This window comes from Notolepis coatsorum, assembly GCF_963971535.1.
Source record: "Notolepis coatsorum genome assembly, chromosome: 14".
Taxonomy (NCBI): Eukaryota; Metazoa; Chordata; class Actinopteri; order Aulopiformes; family Paralepididae; genus Notolepis; species Notolepis coatsorum.
In genome coordinates this window covers 113393393-113416625 of record NC_140178.1, presented here as the reverse complement: position 1 = coordinate 113416625, position 23233 = coordinate 113393393, and the positions used below count along the sequence as shown (strand labels likewise).

Genomic DNA, 23233 nt, shown 5'->3' with positions numbered 1-23233 from the left:
GTTTATCTGTTAACTTAAGGATGGATGAGGCGCTAAGAGAAGAGAGGCGGGTCTTGAGGTGTGATTGTAAATCTGAGAGAGACTCTTGAGTCTCTAATGTCTTGGAGGAGGGAGTTCCAGAGCCTGGGAGATGCCCTCATGGAGAAGAGCTCTGTCCCCAAAACTGTGAAGGTTGGACATTGATTGATTGATTGATTGGTTGAAAAGTTTATTAACAGATTGCAGAATGGGTACAGTACAGTACAGCTCAATACATACAATTGTTAAGGGGATGCAGACCAGAGAAAGACTTTCGTCTTGTTTACATCAGGGTCCCCCATTTTCAATTCATCATAACATATATGACATACATGACATACAGATAGACAGTACTGCTACATCTATACATTTATGACATATCAGATTTGCAAATACAGTACTGTTTGTGATACAAAAGTGTCCAGAAAAAGAGTGTACATTTGATGTAGAAACTGTACATTGGAGGAGGTGGGTGGGGTGGGGTTGGTTGGCTGGGGGCTGTACATTGGAGGTGGGGGGGGGGGGGGGGTTGGGTAGGGGGGGGGGCACACTGTACACTGTACATTGGAATACTGACAAAGCCATACTTGGTCATTTACTGTACAACTGAGTTAGGACATTTGTAGGGGCCAGTTTCGACCCGTAGGTGTTTTTTGAGAGTGTTTTTGAAAGTGGGTAGTGATTCACATTCCTTTACAGCTTTGGGTAGGGCGTTCCACATTGATGTGGCATAATTGCGAAACGTGTTTAGTCCCTTGTTTGAGCCGAATCTGGGTTTAACATGATTTGTGGAGCTCCCTCTGGTGTTGTGATCGTGGTATTCACTGACCTTTGGGAAGTATTTTGACATGTACATGGGTACCTTGGTCGCGTAGTGTATCTTGTAGACCAGGCCCATTGCAAGTTTCTGTACTCTGTCGTCTACTCTAAGCCATCCTAGGTTGTCAAATTGGGCAGGGGTGAGGTGGGTTCTAGGAGTCAGGTCAAGCAGTAGTCTGACTAGCTTGTTTTGAGATGTTTGTATTTGTAATTTGTTTTTTAGTGCCTTTGAGGTGCTTTGGTACCATGAGGTGCAAGCATAGTCGTAGTACCCTTGAATGAGTGCTCCTGCTAGAGTCTTCAGGGTATTCTTGTTTACCAGAGAGGAGATCCGGTACAAGAATCGAGTTTGTTGGTTGACTTTTTTTATTACATTGGATGCCATTTTGTCACAGGAAAGATTAGCCTCTAGGATGGAACCCAGGTAGGTAATTTCATCTTTCCTTTTGACAATATTGTCACCCACTGTAACCGAGAAGCCGTCGGTCTTGCTGAGTTTGTTATTTGAACCGAAGAGAATGGACTCTGTTTTGCCCATGTGTAATGATAGTTTGTTGTCGGCGAGCCATATGCAGATTTTGCCTAATTCTGAGCTGAGGGCTTTTTCAACCTGTAACTTGTTCTTGTCAGAGACCAGCAGGGCTGAGTCGTCCGCAAACAGGAACAAGTTGCAGTCACAAGCTGACGACATGTCATTTGCATAAATTAGGAATAGTAGCGGTTCTAGTATGCTCCCTTGTGGAACTCCACAGCTCACTGTGAGGGGGGGGGGGTAGGGTACCGTTTACCTCCATCATCTGTTCTCTCCCCTCCAGGTAGGATTGTATCCAGCTCACTGATAGACTATCAAAACCAATTGCTTTTAGCTTGTCAATCAGAATGGTGTGATTGACAGTGTCGAAGGCCTTTTGTAGGTCCAGCATGACCATGCCGCAGTATTTGCCCGCGTCCACCTCTTGTTTGATGTGGTCGTTCAAATAGAGAAGGCATGTGTCAGTGGAGTGGGATGTTCTGAAGCCAGATTGGAATTCGTAGATTCGATTTTTTTCCGCAAGGTACTTTTCGATCTGTTCGTAATATACTATTTTTTCCATGACTTTCGAGATGGATGTAAGGATAGAAACAGGGCGGTAGTTGCCTGGGTCTAATTTACTGCCCTTTTTGTGCAGGGGTGTTACTCTCGCAATTTTGAAGTCCTTGGGGACGTGTCCCTGTTTTATGGAGAGGGTTATTATGTGTGTGATGACTGGGGTGATGGCTGCTGCTGAGTCTCTGAGGAATTTGGAGGGGATGTTGTCATGGCCAGTGGCCTTGTTTGGTTGGAGGGCGCTCAGTTTTTTAGAGTACCTCATCTGTAGTTACCATTTCCAGTTTGAAGTCGTCTTTGTGGACGCCTAGGTTCTTGTAGTATGCTACTATGTGTTCTACCCCATACTGCCCTGAGTGGGAGGGTAGTTTGTTTACCAGTGTTGTGGCTATGTTTGTGAAGAAAGTGTTTAAGTAATTGGCTACATCCAGCTTGTCTGTGATGAGTGTGTTGTCCGTCTTTATGTTTATGTTTGAGAACCTGGTTTTAAGTTTTTTACTGCAGCCTAGTTGATTGTTGAGTAATTTCCAAAGTTCACATGGTTTATTTTTGTTTTCCTCAGTTTTGTCATTGATGAAATTTCTTTTAGCAGTTTTGATCATGGAGTTTACGTCATTTCTTAGTCTGTTTCTTTCTAGTTTGAGTTCAGTCACGTGGTCTTGGAGTTCACTGCTCGTGCTTTTGGTAAGCTTTGACTGACTTTTACGAAACTCGCAAACATTTTTTGTCTCTGGCTTTCATAGCGGTCAGTATTTCTGATTTCAGTGTGCATCCATGGCTCAGCGCGATTTTTTACCCTGGTGGTTCTTAGGGGGGCCATGTTGTTTAGTATTGATGAAAATTTGGTTTTGAAGCCAAGCCAGGTTTCTTCAACCAGTGTACCATTGAGTTCATCTGACCAGTCCAGACTCTCCAGTTCAAGGTTAAAGGCCTGGCTAGAGTAGGTTTTGAGGTCTCTAGATGTGACTGTTTTGTGACAGCCAGCCTTTTCCTTTAACTTTTTGCGGGTACAGAATATCATATAATGATCACTTAACCCGCATGCTATAACCCCTTTATTGGAGATCTTGGACTTGTCAGAGGTCAGGATGAGGTCAATGGTAGTCTGAGTTGATTCACATACCCTTGTGGGTTGGGTGATTAGCTGGCTGAGGCCGTGCAGATCACAAAACCTATTGAAGGATTTGAAGACGGTGCATCTTTTTGTTGCATATCCGTGTTCCAATCACCAATAAGAATCTTTTCAGCATCCTCAGCTCCAGCTAAGCACACATCCAGAGTATCATAAAAGCCATACTGTAGGAGTGTAGAGAAGAGAGTGTAGAGTGTAGAGAAGAGAGGCTGAGGTGGATCTGAGGGACAGAGAGAATCAAGAATCAAGAGGTTTATTTGTCACATACATACCAGGGCATACAGTGAAATGCCTGCATTGATTGTGCAATAATACAATAATAAAATAGACAGGTAAGACATAAGATGTGCATGATAAAAATAGACATGCTAAATTCCTGAGAAGGCACTGGTTCCTATGTACACTACTACAATATACAATTTAATATACAACTTAATATATCTAAACCAGTGGTTCTCAAACTTTTTACACCAAGTACCACCTGAGAACGTAGCTGGCTCTCCAAGTACCACCATATAACCGGCGTTAAAATACAGTCTATTCAGCTATGCACAGTTCACGCAGGAGGCAAATGTATTCCTAATACCATTATTTATTGTTAACTTTTGTCAGACACAGCCACAATGTACAAAGGGTTAGCACTAGAACTAGCAAACGCTTCCACACAACTCATACAATGCAAGGGGCATTGAGAACATAATAACTAACATTCTCACATAGCAAGTGAGAAAATTAAGAACAACTGTATTTCAGCAAATGTACTTAATTCTCTCTCTATCTCTCTCTCTCTCTCTCTCTCTCTCTCTCTCTCTCTCTCTCTCTCTCTCTCTCTCACACAGCAAGCAATTGTCCGTCATTCTCTTTCTCTCACACTCACACTTTACCCTTTAAATGCCAGTGTTTGTGATGGGCATCACAAATTATTGTAAAAAAGAAAAGAAAACACATATTCAATACATTTTTGAATGTTTACCCTTTAAATGCCAGTTTGTGTGATGGCATCGCAAATTATTGTTAAAAAAACACACAAAGTAAAATATTTTCAATATATCAAATGCAAAGTACATTTTTCTGGGGGAGATTATTACAGGCTAGGCATGTGTCAATGATTAGCAGCAACACAGATTTTGATGGATTTTTTGTAATGTCAGATTTAACACCAACTCTTTTCAGAAAAGTGGGAGTATTTCATTTTTTATCTGACATTACAAAAAAAATTTAAAAAATATTGTTATGATCAGGGCTGAAGTTGAATTAAAGATTTATGACTGTTTAGACTGCATTACGCTCTGTCACAGTGATCTCCTGGTTGTTCCCCACTTAGGTTATCTAACTATCGCGCCGCCGCAACTAGAAACACTGGCCTGGCCTGCTTCTAAGTTCAGTGGCCTGACTGCAAAAAAAGATTTTTTTTTTGTTGCTTTTTTGTAAATGTTTTCAAGTACCACCAGCAGTACCACCAAGTACCACTAGTGGTACGCGTACCACAGTTTGAGAACCACTGATCTAAACCAGGGGTTCCCAAACTTTTCAGGCCAGGGCCCAGAAAATAAGGCGTCACAGAGCCGCAGCCCAATGCACATCGTCTGTTTTTTTTTTTTTTTTTTTTTTTTTGCCAGGCGACCGATTTTTTAAGCCAAATATCACTTCAATCCTATTAAGTTAGTTCAAGTTAGTTATTCATTTATATGTGCTATTTATGAGAGGGCTAACTTGTTGCAAAATAATAATGATAATAATAATAGCCTCATTAAAATACTATTGTTGCTTTGGTTGTTTTCAGCGTTTTATGTGCATAATCTGTTATTTAGTTTGAAATGTTCGTTGAAATAAGTAGATTTTTCGTTTTTGTTTATTTATTAAGTTAATATAAAACCATATAGTCACATTTTAGAATACAACTAGAAACACTGTCCTGGCCTGCTTCTAAGTAAAAAAAAAAAAAAAAAAAAAAAAATTAATTTTTTTTTTATTTTTTTTTATTTTTTTTTAAATCATCTCGCGGCCCACCCGTGGCTGCTCGCGGCCCACCTTTGGGTCGCGACCCCGACTTTGGGAACCACTGATCTAAACTATACTATACAAGAGCCACATGTGTGTGTGTGTGTGTGTGTTAGGGATGTGCATCTCCATCACTGAGGCCGATGCGATGCAACGATACGATACATTTGAAGCACCATGCGATGCGATACGATTCACCCCTGTTGAGATACGATACGATTCGATACGATTTGATTCAACATAATGCAATTTGGGGCGATACGATGCGATTCAACACGATGCAAAATAATGATACAATTGTATGGTATGACAGAGGATTTGGTTGTATTCCTTATATGCAGCTTATATTATTATTAAAAATAAAATAATCTACTGTAAGACAATTTATATAAAAACTCTTGGGTGCCTAAGACTTATATACTTATATACAATAATACAATAATAATAATAATAATCACACACAAAGTGATAATGGCTTATAGCAGACTTAATGATTTTATAATATTTCAGATAATGAAATTAAATGTTTATCATCAACTATCCAGTTAGTATTTATATTGTAACGTTTGGCCACTTTTATTCATTGAACGTAGAGAGAGAGAGAGCGAGAGAGAGAGAGAGAGAGCGCGCGTTTGAGTTTGAGCGTTCTGATGCTCCGTAGCTGACCACACCATGATGGCATTTTGTCAACACAGTTCGAACCTGGATGAAGCGATATTGCCAATAAATGTGAAGTTATCTTTGAACCTGTTGTCAAGCGTCGTCAATATACCCCCCCCCCATTTCCTCACTAATGGAACTGGTGTTGCAGAGTCACGTTAGTTAGTTAGATAGTTTAGCGTCAGCTGACCGGCTAACTGGCTAACGTTAGCCAGTGGCTACTAACGTTAGCCAGTTGGTCATGTCTCCTCCTCGACTTCCACTGTTTGTTGATAACTGTGACGTAGGACTGGGCGATATGGCCAAAAATGATATCGCGATAACGATATAGATAACAATATCATATCACTCTGTCTATATTCGATATTATCGATATTGTTATAAGTAGTCAACCATCAGATCCTCCTCGCGGCCCTCGCAGGAATGGGATTGGCTGGATCTGCGCTGACATGGCTGACATCATACCTCAATGACCGCTCCTACCAAGTGTCATGGAGAGGGACTCTGTCGGCCACCCGCCCCCTCCGGACGGGTGTCCCCCAGGGCTCGGTCCTAGGACCCCTTCTCTTCTCCCTCTACACTAAATCACTGGGTAACATTATCACGTCTCATGGTTTCTCATATCATTGTTATGCCGATGATACTCAACTCTTCCTCTCCTTCCCTCCCTCAGATATCCACGTCTCTGAGCGGATCTCGGCCTGTCTGTCCGACATCTCCGCCTGGATGACGACCAACCACCTCAAACTGAACCTAAGCAAAACAGAATTGCTCCACCTGCCGGCCAAATCCTCCCCCCTGACCGACCTCTCCATCACAGTCGAGAATGCAGCTGTGACCGCGTCGCCGACCGCCAAGAACCTTGGTGTTGTCCTCGACGACCAGTTGAACTTCTCTGCTCACATCGCAGCGACAACCAGAACCTGCAGATTCCTCCTGAGCAACGTCAGAAGGATACGCCCCTTCCTGACAAAAGAAGCCACCCAACTCCTCGTCCAATCAACAGTCATCTCCCGCCTCGACTACTGCAACGCACTGCTAGCTGGCCTCCCGGCCACTGCCACCAAGCCTCTTCAACTCATTCAAAACGTAGCGGCCCGCCTGATCTCAAACCTACCGAAGTCGGCCCATGTCACCCCACTTCTTAGGGACCTGCACTGGCTCCCCATTGCTGCACGTATCCGCTTCAAGGCCCTCGACCTAGCATACCGTGCGGCAAAGGGAACCGCTCCCGCCTACCTCCGGTCAATGGTCTCTAACTACACACCCTCAAGACCCCTACGCTCTGCATCTTCTGGCCGCCTCAGATCTACTCCTATCCAAGCTCCCGGAGGGTCATCAAAGAGAAGCCGCCTATTCTCAGTCCTTGCCCCACAATGGTGGAATGAACTACCCATCCCAGTTAGGACAGCCGAATCCCGTCCAATCTTTCGCCGTCGACTAAAGACTCACTTCTTCAACCATTATCTGAAATGATAAAAAAAAATAAAATAAAAATCGAACCCCGACTAACCTTACTGTCATGGACTTGTCCTAATAAACGAACCTACACTGTAACACGCAACACTTTGATGAACATTGTTACTCAGCTTATAGAGTTATACCCTTCTTGCTGTCTTGTCGCACAGAACTTGTAAGTCGCTTTGGATAAAAGCGTCAGCTAAATGACTAAATGTAAATGTAAGTATAAAAAAAAAGTAAACATTTTTTAAAGATTTTTTTTAAACAACAGATGTATGTTTATTTTGCAGCAATTCTTTGTCGTTGCCGCCATCTTTAGTGTTACAGCCCCTCACACTCCAGTTCTCAGGCTGCAGCTGGTTTGAAAGCGAAAGTAAACAGGCTTCTCTGCTGGCTGTGGCTCCAGGGGAGTTGAACAGTTCTGGCTCTGCTAGTTTCTTTTCTATCTTTTGGCGCTTTTTTGGTGGACAAACCAAAAACTCGTGACTGGAGACTAGCTCTGCTAGCACACATAGCCTACTGTGTACAGACGGTTTCAAACTGTATTTTAAATTAGAAAGCAAACAAAATAAATGGACAAGAGAAAAATAAATCTCAATTTGGTCAGTATTGTCATTTGGACAAGCAAAGCCATTACTTTAAGTTGCAGGCAAGAAAGACAAGTCTGTCCACTGTCTCTGGTTTTAAAACTGCCCTGTTGCAGGTAAAAAAAAAATAATAAAAAAAAAACGATATCCCCCCCCAGATTTTTTTCTTCCCGATATCGATTATTAAAATATATCGCGATAATTATCGTTATCGTTATAGCGCCCAGCCCTGACGCGGCTCTCGCCTTCTGTAGTAGCGAAGCAAAGGTAGTCTCTGCTGCTGAGTGCTGACAGAAGTGGATGAGAGGAAATTATATGAATGAATCGGTTTTGACCGATTGATGCAAAGACACTAACAACAGATGCATCGCGAGTTCAACCTGAATTGTAGCCGATGCGCACTTATTCCACCGGTGCACTCGCATCTTGAACGTTTATACCGGTGCACCGATGCGAATCGGTGAATCTTAACATCACTAGTGTGTATGCTCATGTGTACAGGTACTTGTGAGAGAGTTCAGTGGGGGTTGGTAGGAGGAGAGGAGTCAGAGGTAGATCTGAGGGATGAGAGGGTTGGTAGGAGGAGAGGAGGCAGGTAGATCTGAGGGACAGAGAGGGTTGGTAGGAGGAGAGGAGGCAGGTAGATCTGAGGGACAGAGGGTTGGTAGGAGGAGAGGAGGCAGGTAGATCTGAGGGACAGAGAGGGTTGGTAGGAGGAGAGGAGGCAGGTAGATCTGAGGGATGAGAGGGTTGGTAGGAGGAGAGGAGGCAGGTAGATCTGAGGGACAGAGAGGGTTGGTAGGAGGAGAGGAGGCAGGTAGATCTGAGGGATGAGAGGGTTGGTAGGAGGAGAGGAGGCAGGTAGATCTGAGGGATGAGAGGGTTGGTAGGAGGAGAGGAGGCAGGCTGAGGTAGATCTGAGAGACAGAGAGGGTTGGTAGGAGGAGAGGAGGCAGGCTGAGGAAGATCTGAGGGATGAGAGGGTTGGTAGGAGGAGAGGAGGCAGGCTGAGGAAGATCTGAGGGATGAGAGGGTTGGTAGGAGGAGAGGAGGCAGGCTGAGGGATGAGAGGGTTGGTAGAAGGAGAGGAGGCAGGCTGAGGGATGAGAGGGTTGGTAGAAGGAGAGGAGGCTGAGGTAGATCTGAGAGACTGAGAGGGTTGGTAGGAGGAGAGGAGGCAGGCTGAGGGACAGAGAGGGTTGGTAGGAGGAGAGGAGGCTGAGGTAGATCTGAGGGACAGAGAGGGTTGGTAGGAGGAGAGGAGGCAGGCTGAGGGACAGAGAGGGTTGGTAGGAGGAGAGGAGGCTGAGGTCAGTGAGATATTTTAGTTGATCCAGTGGGAGACAGGAAGCCAGGGCCCTCATTTATCAAGTTTTCTTAGAAAACCTTCTATTTCCACACGTAAGCACAGAATTTAGAATGTGTGCACGCACAAAAAAAACGGGATTTATCACACGTGCGTACACAGGTCCTACGCACAGTTGTCTTGATAAATATCACCTTGCTCCTAAGCTGGAGCTCGTGCACTGTTTTAAGTATTTGCATACCAGAACCGCCCCGATTAACCATATACGGTAATGGAACACCCCCATGAAATGTGGAAAAGTGGACTAAGCCGAGGGAAGCGTGTTGTACACGGTGATGTCGGACATTATATCTATTAACTTCCTAAAAGACCATTGCTGCCTGGACACCGCAAACACTAATAAAGACCATTAACCACTGTTTTGCCGTTGCCCGTTGGTGTCATTAATGCATGCTGGAATAAGAATGCCTTTCTTCATTTATTTTTAATATTAATAATTATTATAATACAATAAAAGACAGCTCCGTCTTTTAATACACATATATTGTACAGTAACGTCAAATAAATACTACAGTCCCCGTTGAAATAAAGGTTCTGCACGCACATACCAGCAGTGATCTACAGCATAAAAGATAGCCACTTTATAATACTATTCTGAGTAGATAATTCATCTGTATCGCAACAGAGTCACGGATCTGGTCGGGGCAGGTAGCATTATGTCGGGAAAATCTTTATGAAATAAACAAATGTGAATTAAAGAATTTAAAAACAAAGTTTAGCATATTAAATCGTTTTATAAGCTTTCTGAGTAGATAATTCATCTGTATCGCAACAGAGTCACGGATCTGGTCGGGGCAGGTAGCATTATGTCGGGAAAATCTTTATGAAATAAACAAATGTGAATTAAAGAATTTAAAACGAAGTTTAGCATATTAAATCGTTTTATAAGCTTATAGCTTTTTTCGTGCTGATTTGAGAAGGGTCCAGCTGCAGAGCCGGAGAGCAACTCTCAGGGCCAAGATAGCACTTATACTATTTTGAGAGAGACAGCAGAGAGACAGACAGCAGAGAGACAGACAGACAGACACTGTTCCACTGTGTGTGTGTGTGTGTGTGTGTGTGTGTGTGTGTGTGTGTGTGTGTGTGTGTGTGTGTGTGTGTGTGTGTGTGTGTGTGTGTGTGTGTGTGTGTGTGTGTGTGTGTGTGTGTGTGTGTGTGTGTGTGTGTGTGTGTGTGTGTGTGTGTGTGTGTGTGTGTGTGTGTGTGTGTGTGTGTGTGTGTGTGTGTGTGTGTGTGTGTGTGTGTGTGAACCTGCATTCATTCGGAGAGAAAGACCTATAAACATAAATTTCAGAAAACTTGTCTCTACTAGGAGTGGTCCAGAGGGGGGGGGGTCTCTACTGGGAGGTGGTCCAGAGGGGGGGGGGGGGTCTCTACTAGGAGACTAGTGGTCACACACACACACACTGTGGAACAGTGTCTATCTGTCTGTCTGTCTCTCTGCTGTCTGTCTCTCCGGCTCTGCAGCTGGACCTTCTCAAATAAGCACGGAAAAGCTTTTAAGCTTATAGCTCCAATTTGGGTCCCAAATTGCGGTACAAATGAAGGAGGTGTCTCGGGTAGTGGACTCTAGTTAATATTATGTTCTCTCTGCAATTAGACTGCCCCTCATTCATTCATTCATCCCTATCTGATGCTATCTCTGAAAACAGTTCCTGCGAGCGCAGTCAGTGCACCCGATAACGCTATATATATAAACCTGCATTCATTCGGAGAGAAAGACCTATTCCACATGCTATTTAGGGTTTGACAATAATTACACTAATATCGCTATTTCACAATGAACTATAATGAATTACAGGGGTCATACAGAACACGTCAGTCAAGCTTATTTCCGCGTTGAAACTAATGCATGCAACTGATCTATGCCGTCCGTCTGCAGTCCCCATATTCTACCACAGGGCGTCAGCTAAGCATGCTCTGGGCTGTGCGCAGACATACGCACAAAGTCAAGTTCATGTTCAAATTGATAAATCCCACACTTTGCTTCGAAATGGTTGTACGCACGGGTTAAGCACATATCCGTGCGTACGTCACGTTGATAAATGAGGGCCCAGGTCTTTTAGGACTGGGGTGATGTGGTGCGAGTTAGTTAAGTTAAGTTATTTATTTATTTTGTACCCAGAGACAGTGCACATTAATCAACATCTTCAGTTTCCACATCAATGTATAAATGTGCCAGAATTAGCTAATGAGCTAGTTTTCATCTGTAGTCCCTGCCTACCGTGCATGTTTTTCTTTATGGTGTTGGAGGAAACCGGAGTACCCAGAGGAAACCCACGCGAACACGGTGGATCATGCAAACTCCACACAGAAAGGCCCCCTGCTGGGGTTCGAACCCAGGACCTTCTTGCTGTGAGGCAGCAGTGCTGACCACTGTGCCACCCCTAGTCAGGTGGATGGTGTTCTGGTCCAGTTGGAGTGTATTGATGGAGCAGCACTGATGAGTTCTGGACCAGTTGGAGTGTATTAGCAGCACTGATGTGTTCTGGACCAGTTGGAGTGTATTGGGCCTAACAAAAATAATGGTTTGGTTCCGGTTGCCGACCGACCCTGCCGATTTAGGTGCGACCCAATTTATTTTAAGAGTTTAAAAAAATAAATATGAAAAATTTAAAAGTATTATTATTATTAAATATTTCTTTTTTACAATAAAGTTTCATAAAAATCTTAGTCAAACCTTTAGTATTATGGATATTAAACATGCTGGCAGAGTACATGCATCCATGTTGTCGTGAATATTTTAATTAAATAAAGTAATTCCCTATCCATAGTCGCCGCGGGAAGAGATAAAATAAAATAAATTTCCTACCTACTCATGGCCTTAACTGACAACCAACAGGAACCAAACAATATATTTTTTTATGCCTTAGCAGCGCTGATGTGTTCTGGACCAGTTGGAGTATATTAGCAGCACTGATGTGTTCTGGTCCAGTTGGAGTGTATTAGCAGCACTGATGTGTTCTGGACCAGTTGGAGTGTATTAGCAGAGCTGATGTGTTCTGGACCAGTTGGAGTGTATTAGCAGAACTGATGTGTTCTGGTCCAGTTGGAGTGTATTAGCAGAGCTGATGTGTTCTGGTCCAGTTGGAGTGTATTAGCAGCACTGATGTGTTCTGGTCCAGTTGGAGTGTATTAGCAGCGCTGATGTGTTCTGGTCCAGTTGGAGTGTATTAGCAGCGCTGATGTGTTCTGGTCCAGTTGGAGTGTATTAGCAGCACTGATGAGTTCTGGTCCAGTTGGAGTGTATTAGCAGCACTGATGAGTTCTGGTCCAGTTGGAGTGTATTAGCAGCACTGATGTGTTCTGGTCCAGTTGGAGTGTATTAGCAGCACTGATGTGTTCTGGTCCAGTTGGAGTGTATTAGCAGCACTGATGTGTTCTGGTCCAGTTGGAGTGTATTAGCAGCACTGATGTGTTCTGGTCCAGTTGGAGTGTATTAGCAGCACTGATGTGTTCTGGTCCAGTTGGAGTGTATTAGCAGCACTGATGTGTTCTGGTCCAGTTGGAGTGTATTAGCAGCACTGATGTGTTCTGGTCCAGTTGGAGTGTATTAGCAGCGCTGATGTGTTCTGGTCCAGTTGGAGTGTATTAGCAGCACTGATGTGTTCTGGTCCAGTTGGAGTGTATTAGCAGCACTGATGTGTTCTGGACCAGTTGGAGTGTATTAGCAGCACTGATGATGTGTTCTGGTCCAGTTGGAGTGTATTAGCAGCGCTGATGTGTTCTGGTCCAGTTGGAGTGTATTAGCAGCGCTGATGTGTTCTGGTCCAGTTGGAGTGTATTAGCAGCGCTGATGTGTTCTGGTCCAGTTGGAGTGTATTAGCAGCGCTGATGTGTTCTGGTCCAGTTGGAGTGTATTAGCAGCACTGATGTGTTCTGGTCCAGTTGGAGTGTATTAGCAGCGCTGATGTGTTCTGGTCCAGTTGGAGTGTATTAGCAGCGCTGATGTGTTCTGGTCCAGTTGGAGTGTATTAGCAGCACTGATGAGTTCTGGTCCAGTTGGAGTGTATTAGCAGCACTGATGAGTTCTGGTCCAGTTGGAGTGTATTAGCAGCACTGATGTGTTCTGGTCCAGTTGGAGTGTATTAGCAGCACTGATGTGTTCTGGTCCAGTTGGAGTGTATTAGCAGCACTGATGTGTTCTGGTCCAGTTGGAGTGTATTAGCAGCACTGATGTGTTCTGGTCCAGTTGGAGTGTATTAGCAGCACTGATGTGTTCTGGTCCAGTTGGAGTGTATTAGCAGCACTGATGTGTTCTGGTCCAGTTGGAGTGTATTAGCAGCACTGATGTGTTCTGGTCCAGTTGGAGTGTATTAGCAGCGCTGATGTGTTCTGGTCCAGTTGGAGTGTATTAGCAGCACTGATGTGTTCTGGTCCAGTTGGAGTGTATTAGCAGCACTGATGTGTTCTGGACCAGTTGGAGTGTATTAGCAGCACTGATGATGTGTTCTGGTCCAGTTGGAGTGTATTAGCAGCGCTGATGTGTTCTGGTCCAGTTGGAGTGTATTAGCAGCGCTGATGTGTTCTGGTCCAGTTGGAGTGTATTAGCAGCGCTGATGTGTTCTGGTCCAGTTGGAGTGTATTAGCAGCGCTGATGTGTTCTGGTCCAGTTGGAGTGTATTAGCAGCACTGATGATGTGTTCTGGTCCAGTTGGAGTGTATTAGCAGAGCTGATGTGTTCTGGTCCAGTTGGAGTGTATTAGCAGCGCTGATGTGTTCTGGTCCAGTTGGAGTGTATTGGCAGCACTGATGATGTGTTCTGGTCCAGTTGGAGTGTATTAACAGCGCTGATGTGTTCTGGTCCAGTTGGAGTGTATTGGCAGCACTGATGATGTGTTCTGGTCCAGTTGGAGTGTATTGGCAGCACTGATGATGTGTTCTGGTCCAGTTGGAGTGTATTAACAGCGCTGATGTGTTCTGGTCCAGTTGGAGTGTATTGGCAGCACTGATGATGTGTTCTGGTCCAGTTGGAGTGTATTAACAGCGCTGATGTGTTCTGGTCCAGTTGGAGTGTATTAACAGCGCTGATGTGTTCTGGACCAGTTGGAGTGTATTAGCAGCACTGATGTGTTCTGGTCCAGTTGGAGTGTATTAGCAGCACTGATGTGTTCTGGTCCAGTTGGAGTGTATTAGCAGCACTGATGTGTTCTGGTCCAGTTGGAGTGTATTAGCAGCACTGATGATGTGTTCTGGACCAGTTGGAGTGTATTAGCAGAGCTGATGTGTTCTGGTCCAGTTGGAGTGTATTAGCAGCACTGATGTGTTCTGGTCCAGTTGGAGTGTATTAGCAGCACTGATGTGTTCTGGTCCAGTTGGAGTGTATTAGCAGCACTGATGTGTTCTGGTCCAGTTGGAGTGTATTAGCAGCACTGATGTGTTCTGGTCCAGTTGGAGTGTATTAGCAGAGCTGATGTGTTCTGGTCCAGTTGGAGTGTATTAGCAGCGCTGATGTGTTCTGGTCCAGTTGGAGTGTATTAGCAGCGCTGATGTGTTCTGGTCCAGTTGGAGTGTATTAGCAGCGCTGATGTGTTCTGGTCCAGTTGGAGTGTATTAGCAGCACTGATGTGTTCTGGTCCAGTTGGAGTGTATTAGCAGAGCTGATGTGTTCTGGTCCAGTTGGAGTGTATTAGCAGCACTGATGTGTTCTGGTCTGGACCAGTTGGAGTGTATTAGCAGCACTGATGTGTTCTGGACCAGTTGGAGTGTATTAGCAGCACTGATGTGTTCTGGTCCAGTTGGAGTGTATTAGCAGCACTGATGTGTTCTGGTCCAGTTGGAGTGTATTAGCAGCACTGATGTGTTCTGGTCCAGTTGGAGTGTATTAGCAGAGCTGATGTGTTCTGGTCCAGTTGGAGTGTATTAGCAGAGCTGATGTGTTCTGGTCCAGTTGGAGTGTATTAGCAGAGCTGATGTGTTCTGGTCCAGTTGGAGTGTATTAGCAGCGCTGATGTGTTCTGGTCCAGTTGGAGTGTATTAGCAGCGCTGATGTGTTCTGGTCCAGTTGGAGTGTATTAGCAGCACTGATGATGTGTTCTGGTCCAGTTGGAGTGTATTAGCAGCACTGATGATGTGTTCTGGTCCAGTTGGAGTGTATTAGCAGCACTGATGATGTGTTCTGGTCCAGTTGGAGTGTATTAGCAGCACTGATGTGTTCTGGTCCAGTTGGAGTGTATTAGCAGCACTGATGTGTTCTGGTCCAGTTGGAGTCTATTGATGCAGCACTGATGTGTTCTGGACCAGTTGGAGTGTATTAGCAGCACTGATGAGTTCTGGTCCAGTTGGAGTGTATTAGCAGCACTGATGAGTTCTGGTCCAGTTGGAGTGTATTAGCAGCACTGATGTGTTCTGGTCCAGTTGGAGTGTATTAGCAGCGCTGATGAGTTCTGGTCCAGTTGGAGTGTATTAGCAGCGCTGATGTGTTCTGGTCCAGTTGGAGTGTATTAGCAGCACTGATGTGTTCTGGTCCAGTTGGAGTGTATTAGCAGCACTGATGAGTTCTCGTCCAGTTGGAGTGTATTAGCAGCACTGATGAGTTCTGGTCCAGTTGGAGTGTATTAGCAGAGCTGATGTGTTCTGGTCCAGTTGGAGTGTATTAGCAGCACTGATGTGTTCTGGTCCAGTTGGAGTGTATTAGCAGCGCTGATGAGTTCTGGTCCAGTTGGAGTGTATTAGCAGCGCTGATGAGTTCTGGTCCAGTTGGAGTGTATTAGCAGCGCTGATGTGTTCTGGTCCAGTTGGAGTGTATTAGCAGAGCTGATGTGTTCTGGTCCAGTTGGAGTGTATTAGCAGCGCTGATGTGTTCTGGTCCAGTTGGAGTGTATTAGCAGCACTGATGTGTTCTGGTCCAGTTGGAGTGTATTAGCAGCACTGATGAGTTTTGGTCCAGTTGGAGTGTATTAGCAGCACTGATGTGTTCTGGTCCAGTTGGAGTGTATTAGCAGCGCTGATGTGTTCTGGTCCAGTTGGAGTGTATTAGCAGCGCTGATGAGTTCTGGTCCAGTTGGAGTGTATTAGCAGCGCTGATGATGTGTTCTGGTCCAGTTGGAGTGTATTAGCAGCGCTGATGTGTTCTGGTCCAGTTGGAGTGTATTAGCAGCGCTGATGATGTGTTCTGGTCCAGTTGGAGTGTATTAGCAGCGCTGATGATGTGTTCTGGTCCAGTTGGAGTGTATTAGCAGCGCTGATGATGTGTTCTGGTCCAGTTGGAGTGTATTAGCAGCGCTGATGCTGCAGAGGAGAGCGCTGCAGTAGTGAAGACGAGGAGGAGATGAAGGAGTGGATCAGGGTTTCAGCAGCAGGGAGGATTTGACAGTTTGGCCGGATACGGGGTCAAAGGAGAGGGTGGGGTCAAGGGTCAGGCCTGGGAGGAAGGGGCCACAGTGGTGTTGTTTACCATAATGTCACTCAGAAAGGGGCGGGATATTAAAAGGCACTCGGCTTCAGTCCAGCTGCACTGCTTCGCCAGGGTGGTGGTGGTGGGGGCACAGCACTGTCTTACGCCAAGTTAATTTAGTGGATTGTGTGCTCTGTGTGTGTGTGTGTGTGTGCGTGTGTGTGTGTGCGTGTGTGTGTGTGTGTGTGTGTGTGCGTGTGCGTGTTTGCGTGTGTCAGACAGACAAACAGAGATGTCCAGTGTTTTGACAGAAAGAGGCAAGTGTTGAAATAATACACTGAATTGTTACTGATGAGGTATTGATTGATTGATTGATTGAAAACTTTAATGAACAGTACGGCTCAATACACACAATTCAGTTGTTAACACTTTGAGTGCCATGGGTCCGGTGCCCCGGAACCCCGTTGCGTGCCACCACCCACTTCAATGACGGAGCTCTCATATTTGCGAACGCATAAACTATATCTTAAATTATGGCTATGACTCTCTAATATGGCCATCGCTTATCAATGACTTGTTTGCAGTCAACATTGTCGAAACGGATTGTTTTTTAATCGCTTCATTTCCGTTTTATACCATTTGGAAAAACGCTCGTTTTTTTAAAGTTCCAGAACAAAATAAAGATTCTGTGATAAACGCCCCTTTACTGGAATACACTGGAATACACAAAACACGTTGTCATTTTTCGGCCTTTTTATGAATAGTTTTCAAATAAACGCTAGATTATCGATAGTATATGTGTACTTATGCACGCTATAGAAGCGGGCTGGAAAATCGATGATCTTATTTCCTGATCGCACACACACACAGACACACACATACACACATATGGCACACGCTGATATAATATAGGTGAAAATAGCTCTGATTATCCCAAGACTGGTAAAATAGATTCCTTACCTCAGATCAGATGTTCTCCCAAAAGATTATTCCAATTCTTGATCGCCATTCCAAATATCGATCGCGTTTATTGATCCAACGCTGGGTACTGGAAACACACATTCTCCGCTGTTCTGGTGGTGGGCGATTACTTGGATCGTCTCAGGTTACTTGTCTGACAAGTAAAATGTGGAAGCAGGACTTTTTTTTCTCCATGCGTTTCATTCAATCCAATCCAATGGGGTGCAGTACCATCCGGAGAGACGATAGGGGGCGGTATTTTCTCTGTTCGAGTTCAGACAGATCCCCACTGGTAACGTGAGGCTAGATTGATGAAAAATGAATGGAAATCGATAATAAAAAAAAGACGAGATCTCTCGTCGCTGGCACTCAACGGTTGGCATGAACTAATGAGAAATCTCGTCGCTGGCACTCAAAGTGTTAAGGGGATGCAGACCAGAGAAAGACTTTCGTCTTGTTTACACCAGGGTCTAGGGCTGACCTTCGAAGCTTTTTTTGGCAATCGAAGCTTCGGGGCCGAGCTTCGATTTTAATTCGAAGCTTCGAAAAAAATTTAAAAAAAATATATATTTTTTTTATTTTTTTTTATTTTTTATCTTATGTTGTGGGACTTGTACAGCACTTTCATAAACTTTGTTGTTTTTAAATGTGCTCTATAAATAAAGTGGGTTGGATTAATTAATTAAGTAGCCCCTTTCGTGACTGAGCCAACAAGGTTTCACTCGGCTGTGTGATTTAATTCAAGGTGGATCGCTGTTGTCGTTTGAACAACTTCAGATTTCATGGGAACTACCAATCCCCCAAATCAAGAATGTTTAAGATGAATGAAGTAAGATTTTGATTATTTGAAATATGGCCTGTGTAGACTAAACTATGCACAGAATTATGTCAGTCTACAAGGTCCGTATTCTACATGGTCCGGCAATGTAGACCTTGTACTGACTCCACTACAGACCAATTATCAGTGAATGTTCATGCATTTTTAAGAAGGGCTACTTCCACAAAAAAACAAAGAACTCACCAAAACATCTCAGTAGCACCTTATCTAAATTTTATTTCCTATTTTGTTTATTCATCCCAGTATCTTTCTTTCTTATGTGTGGAATTCTACAAGGCATATAGGTGTATATGTATTTGAGGATGATATCCTTCAAACAGGCAATAGTGATGATATAATTTGGGCAGTGCTGAGCTGGGTTACTTTCCTCCAGTGTATTTGTCCCCCGGCCCCACCCAATGGCGCACGCGCGCACACACACACACACACACACACACACACACACACACACACACACACACACACACACACACACACACACACACACACACACACACACACACACACACACACACACACACACACACACACACACACACACACACACACACACACACACACACACACACACACACACACACACACATTTACATTTAGTCATTTAGCTGACGCTTTTATCCAAAGCGACTTACAAGTTCTGTACGACAAGACAGCAAGAAGGGTACAACTCTATCAGCTGAGTAACAATGTTTATCAAAGTGTTGCGTGTTACAGTGTAGGTTAGTTTATTAGGAAAAGTGCATGACAGTAAGGTTAGTCACGGTTAGATTTTATTTTTATTTTTTTAATCATTTCAGATAATGGTTGAAGAAGTGAGGCTTTAGTCGACGGCGAAAGATTGGACGGGATTCGGCTGTCCTAACTGGGATGGGTAGTTCTCACACACACACACACACACACACACACACACACACACACACACACACACACACACACACACACACACACACACACACACACACACAAATCGAAGTAAAAAAAAAAAAAAAAAAAAAATTGAATTTTGTTTTATCTTTTTTTTAATCTCTTTTTTTTTTTTTTACTTCGATTTTTTTTTTATGTTCGAAGCTTGTGCCATCGAACGAAGCTTCGAAGTATTTAAGACAGCCCTACCAGGGTCCCCCATTTTCAATTCATAATTCATAATCATGGCGTGTAACTGAATGATGAGGTATCATGACACTATGCTAATAATGTATATTCTACTGTAATTTGTACTCAAACTAGATACCATCATATTGTTAACATCGTCAGTAAAGTTATTTGGAAACCACGAAAAAACAATTGTCTGGGTTTTACAGTATATACTCCAGAATAGGGACAAGGCTCTGATCCTTTGCATCCCCTTCATGGTGAGTTTGACAAGCTTCCACCTGCAAGGTGCTATAGAGTTCCTCTAGCACTTAGTTCCCTAGTCTTTCATCCCACATGCCATTGCTCTGATGAATTCTTAGCTTTTCATTTGAACCCTTTCACTGTCACACTACAGAAGGTTAACCCTTTTACTATCACACTACCGACGGCTGTTGTGTGGCAGTGAAAGGGTTAACATTCTGTGTATTGTCGCAGTGAAAGGGTTAACTGTTTGGTAGTGTGGCAGTGAAAGGGTTAACCATGGCACCTGAAGCTCCGTCTGTCTGTGTTTGTGTTGTTGTTGTTTTTATTTTGTCTAGATGTATTGGTCTGTTTAGGGCCAATGTCTGAATGCCCAACGCACTCAAGTCTGTACACTTCCTGCTGACTTGTTGTACAGAACTTGTAGATAGATAAATAAGATAAGACTTAGATAAATGTAAATGTAATGTATTTTGTGCCTGTATGGTTGTCTTGTTGATTGCAACCATCGGTCGGTCGGTCATTACCATCAAAACAAAGACAAATCTTGTTGGTTGAAGGTAGGAACACTCTGCTGCTACCAGGGGACTGTTTTAAACATCGTTATCTGTTAGGGCAGCAGTGGCGGAGGCGGAGCCCAATAGCAGAACACAGGAGAAGAGAGAATGGTTTTAGGTTGGTTTTAATTGTAGGCTAGGCACCAAGCAGACAGGTATGACAACAGGAATGTACAAATAGATGCGAGCAGGTGCACTCCTCGTGCAGCACAGGAGCGTCCAAGTGGGTGGTGTCTCAGGAGCGGTGGTCCTGGGCACAGGGAGAACAAGGATTAGGACAAGATAGGCAACAAGGATAGAGTAGCAAGTAGGGGTGGATGGTGTAAACGGTATACGGTATAAACGGTATGAATTTGCATTACGGTATGGATTTTGACTATACCTTGTTGTGACCGGTAGAGCAACACAGTGTGGAGGGAGGGGGCTGCCAGGAGCGGAGCCAACGCCAGCCCGCCGAGACAGGGCTCCACCACAGTGCGACTATTTCACTCTTGATTTTCCCCTAAAAATAGATATGTGCGAACTGGAAAATGTATTTAGGAGCACAGAGGCTTTGCGTAGTGGGCGTGGCAACGCGCAATTGTCATTTCATAATAGACACGGAACAGAGCGGACCTTCAATTCTAGAAGCAAACTAGCACTTCAGCCCTGGGCCTAACAAAAATAATAGTTGGTTTCAGGTTGGTTGTCAGTTTGGCCATGGGTAGGTAGGGAATTTATTTATTTTATTTTAATTTTTTTTATTCTTTCCCACGGCGACTATGGATAGGGAATTTCTTTATTTAATTAACCCTTTCACTGCCACACGACAGAAGGTTAGCCCTTTACTATCACACAACCGACGGCGATGCTCCATCATTAGCATCATTAGCTCCGCGGATGCGGAGCTAATGATGCTAATGATGGAGCATCGCCGTCGGTTGTGTGATAGTAAAGGGCTAACCTTCTGTATTGTCACAGTGAAAGGGTTAACCGGCTGTCGTGTGGCAGTGAAAGGGTTAAAATGTTCACAACAACATGGATGCATGTACTCTGCCAGCATGTTTAATATCCATAATACTAAATGTTTGACTAAGATTTCTATGAAACTTTACTCTAAAAAAAAAAAAAAAAAAAAAAAATGATTTTTTTTTTTTAATATATAATTTTTTTTTAAACTCATAAAATATATTGGGTCGCACCTAAATCGGCAGGGTCGGTCGGCAACCTGAAACCAACCATTATTTTTGTTAGGCCTGATGTAAACTCTGCGTCGGATCCAATGGTCTAACATGCTTTGCATCCTCGCCATTCTGGAATGCCCATGTCGCGCTAAAATCTTAAGTAATGTTAAATGTTGATGTAGCCTCAGCAAGCTAACGTTAGCTCTACTCCTAGCAGCCCTCCCCCTCACTCTCTCTCTCTCCCTCTCTCTCTCTCTCTCTCTCTCTCTCTCTCTCTGCTAACAATCCTGATTCGATTCTTGAACCTATTTCATTCCAAAGGAATATATTGATGGACATTAGCTATAGTATATAGCTCAGCAGCTGTAACAGAATACTTTATTTTTAATCTTTTTTTATTTATGTTTCAACAATGACAAAAAAAGCCAGCGGTGGACCGACATAGCAAACGCTGTCACTTGTGTAAGGATATGGTTCCTTTTCAAACTGTCGACCGAAAGGGCTTTAAAGACATGGTCAAAACACGATCCAAGATATTCGTTACCTGCCTGCAGACACTTGAGAAAAGGTTTTGCATTTTTCTATTGCAGTTTTGCACAATAAATGTTCTTAAAATACCTCTGTACTATGTGAAATATGTCCTAGTAATACAATAGTACAGTAATAGCTGCCAGTGTTTTACCCCTTCAGAAGCATGTATATAGACATTTTACGATAAGTTAATATACCGTGATATATACCGTTACCGTCTACGCTTCAAATTATACCGTGATGTAAATTTTAGACCATACCGTCCAGCCCTAGTAGCAAGGCTAGTGTGCGTCGTCGTACCTAGGTTGTTAGTAAGTAAGTAAGTAAGTAAGTAAGTAAGTAAGTATTTATAAAGCACCTTTCATACATGTCATGTAGCTCAAAGTGCTGTACACAAATATAGGCATATATAACGATAAAAGCAATAAAGTCACAGTGATCAGTTAAGATCAATGTTTAATAATAATAATAATAATAATAACAATAATAATAATAATAATAATAACGTAAAAATGAAAATAACGTAAAAATGAAAACAGTCATTTGCTTACCAGTTTGGGGGAACAGGTCCGCACAAACATGTCCGCTCAGTAGCAACCGGAAGTAGGAAATGCACTAAACCAATGCACTTGTACGGTAGGTAGCAATGTTAGCTCTTATAACGCTAGTGTAGTTACGTTTTTATTAGTGGTCAGAGTTGGGTCCACAGGACTTATCCAAGCCCCATGGATCCATCAGTGGCCGCGTATTGTGTGCGTATGTACCCGTTCCCTCATGTGGTCAGTGGTCAGAGTTGGGTCCATAGGACTTATCCAAGCCCCATGGATCCATCAGTGGCCGCGTATTGTGTGCGTATGTACCCGTTCCCTCATCTAAAGAGTTGGGTCCATAAGACTTATCCAAGCCTTACGGATCCATCAGTGGTCGTGTATTGTGTGCGTATGTACCCGTTCCTTCATCTAAAAAGTTGGGTCCACAAGGCTTATCCTAGCCTCATGGATCCATCAGGTTTTTCCAAGCCATAACTATTTGTAAGCTAGACTGTATAGGTACGTTTTTAATTTTCTTTAAAAATGTGTATGGAGCTGGCGTTTCTGATGTGTGTTGGTAGTGTGTTCCATAGTTTTGGGGCATAGTTGGCAAATGCCATACTTCCTATCCTCTTTTGGTTTCTGGGCGTGTCTAGTAAACCTGTAGTGGATGACCGTAGCGTTCTTGAGGGCAGATAACTAACTAGGGAATTTGCTATGTATTTTGGGCCTTGCTCATTAAGAGCTTTATATGTTAGGAAAAGGACCTTAAAATCAATTCTATGAGTTACTGGAAGCCAGTGCAGAGTGGCTAGGACTGGAGTGATATGTTCTCTTCTCCTTGTATGAGTT

The 23233-nt window shown here is 43.7% G+C and overlaps 1 protein-coding gene across 1 annotated transcript in view; it reads left to right on the top strand.

Annotated features, from left to right (window-relative positions):
- hdac5 (histone deacetylase 5) overlaps positions 1-23233 on the top strand; it is a 212726-nt gene that overhangs the window by 1338 nt on the left and 188155 nt on the right. The gene's annotated exons all lie outside the window — the stretch shown is intronic.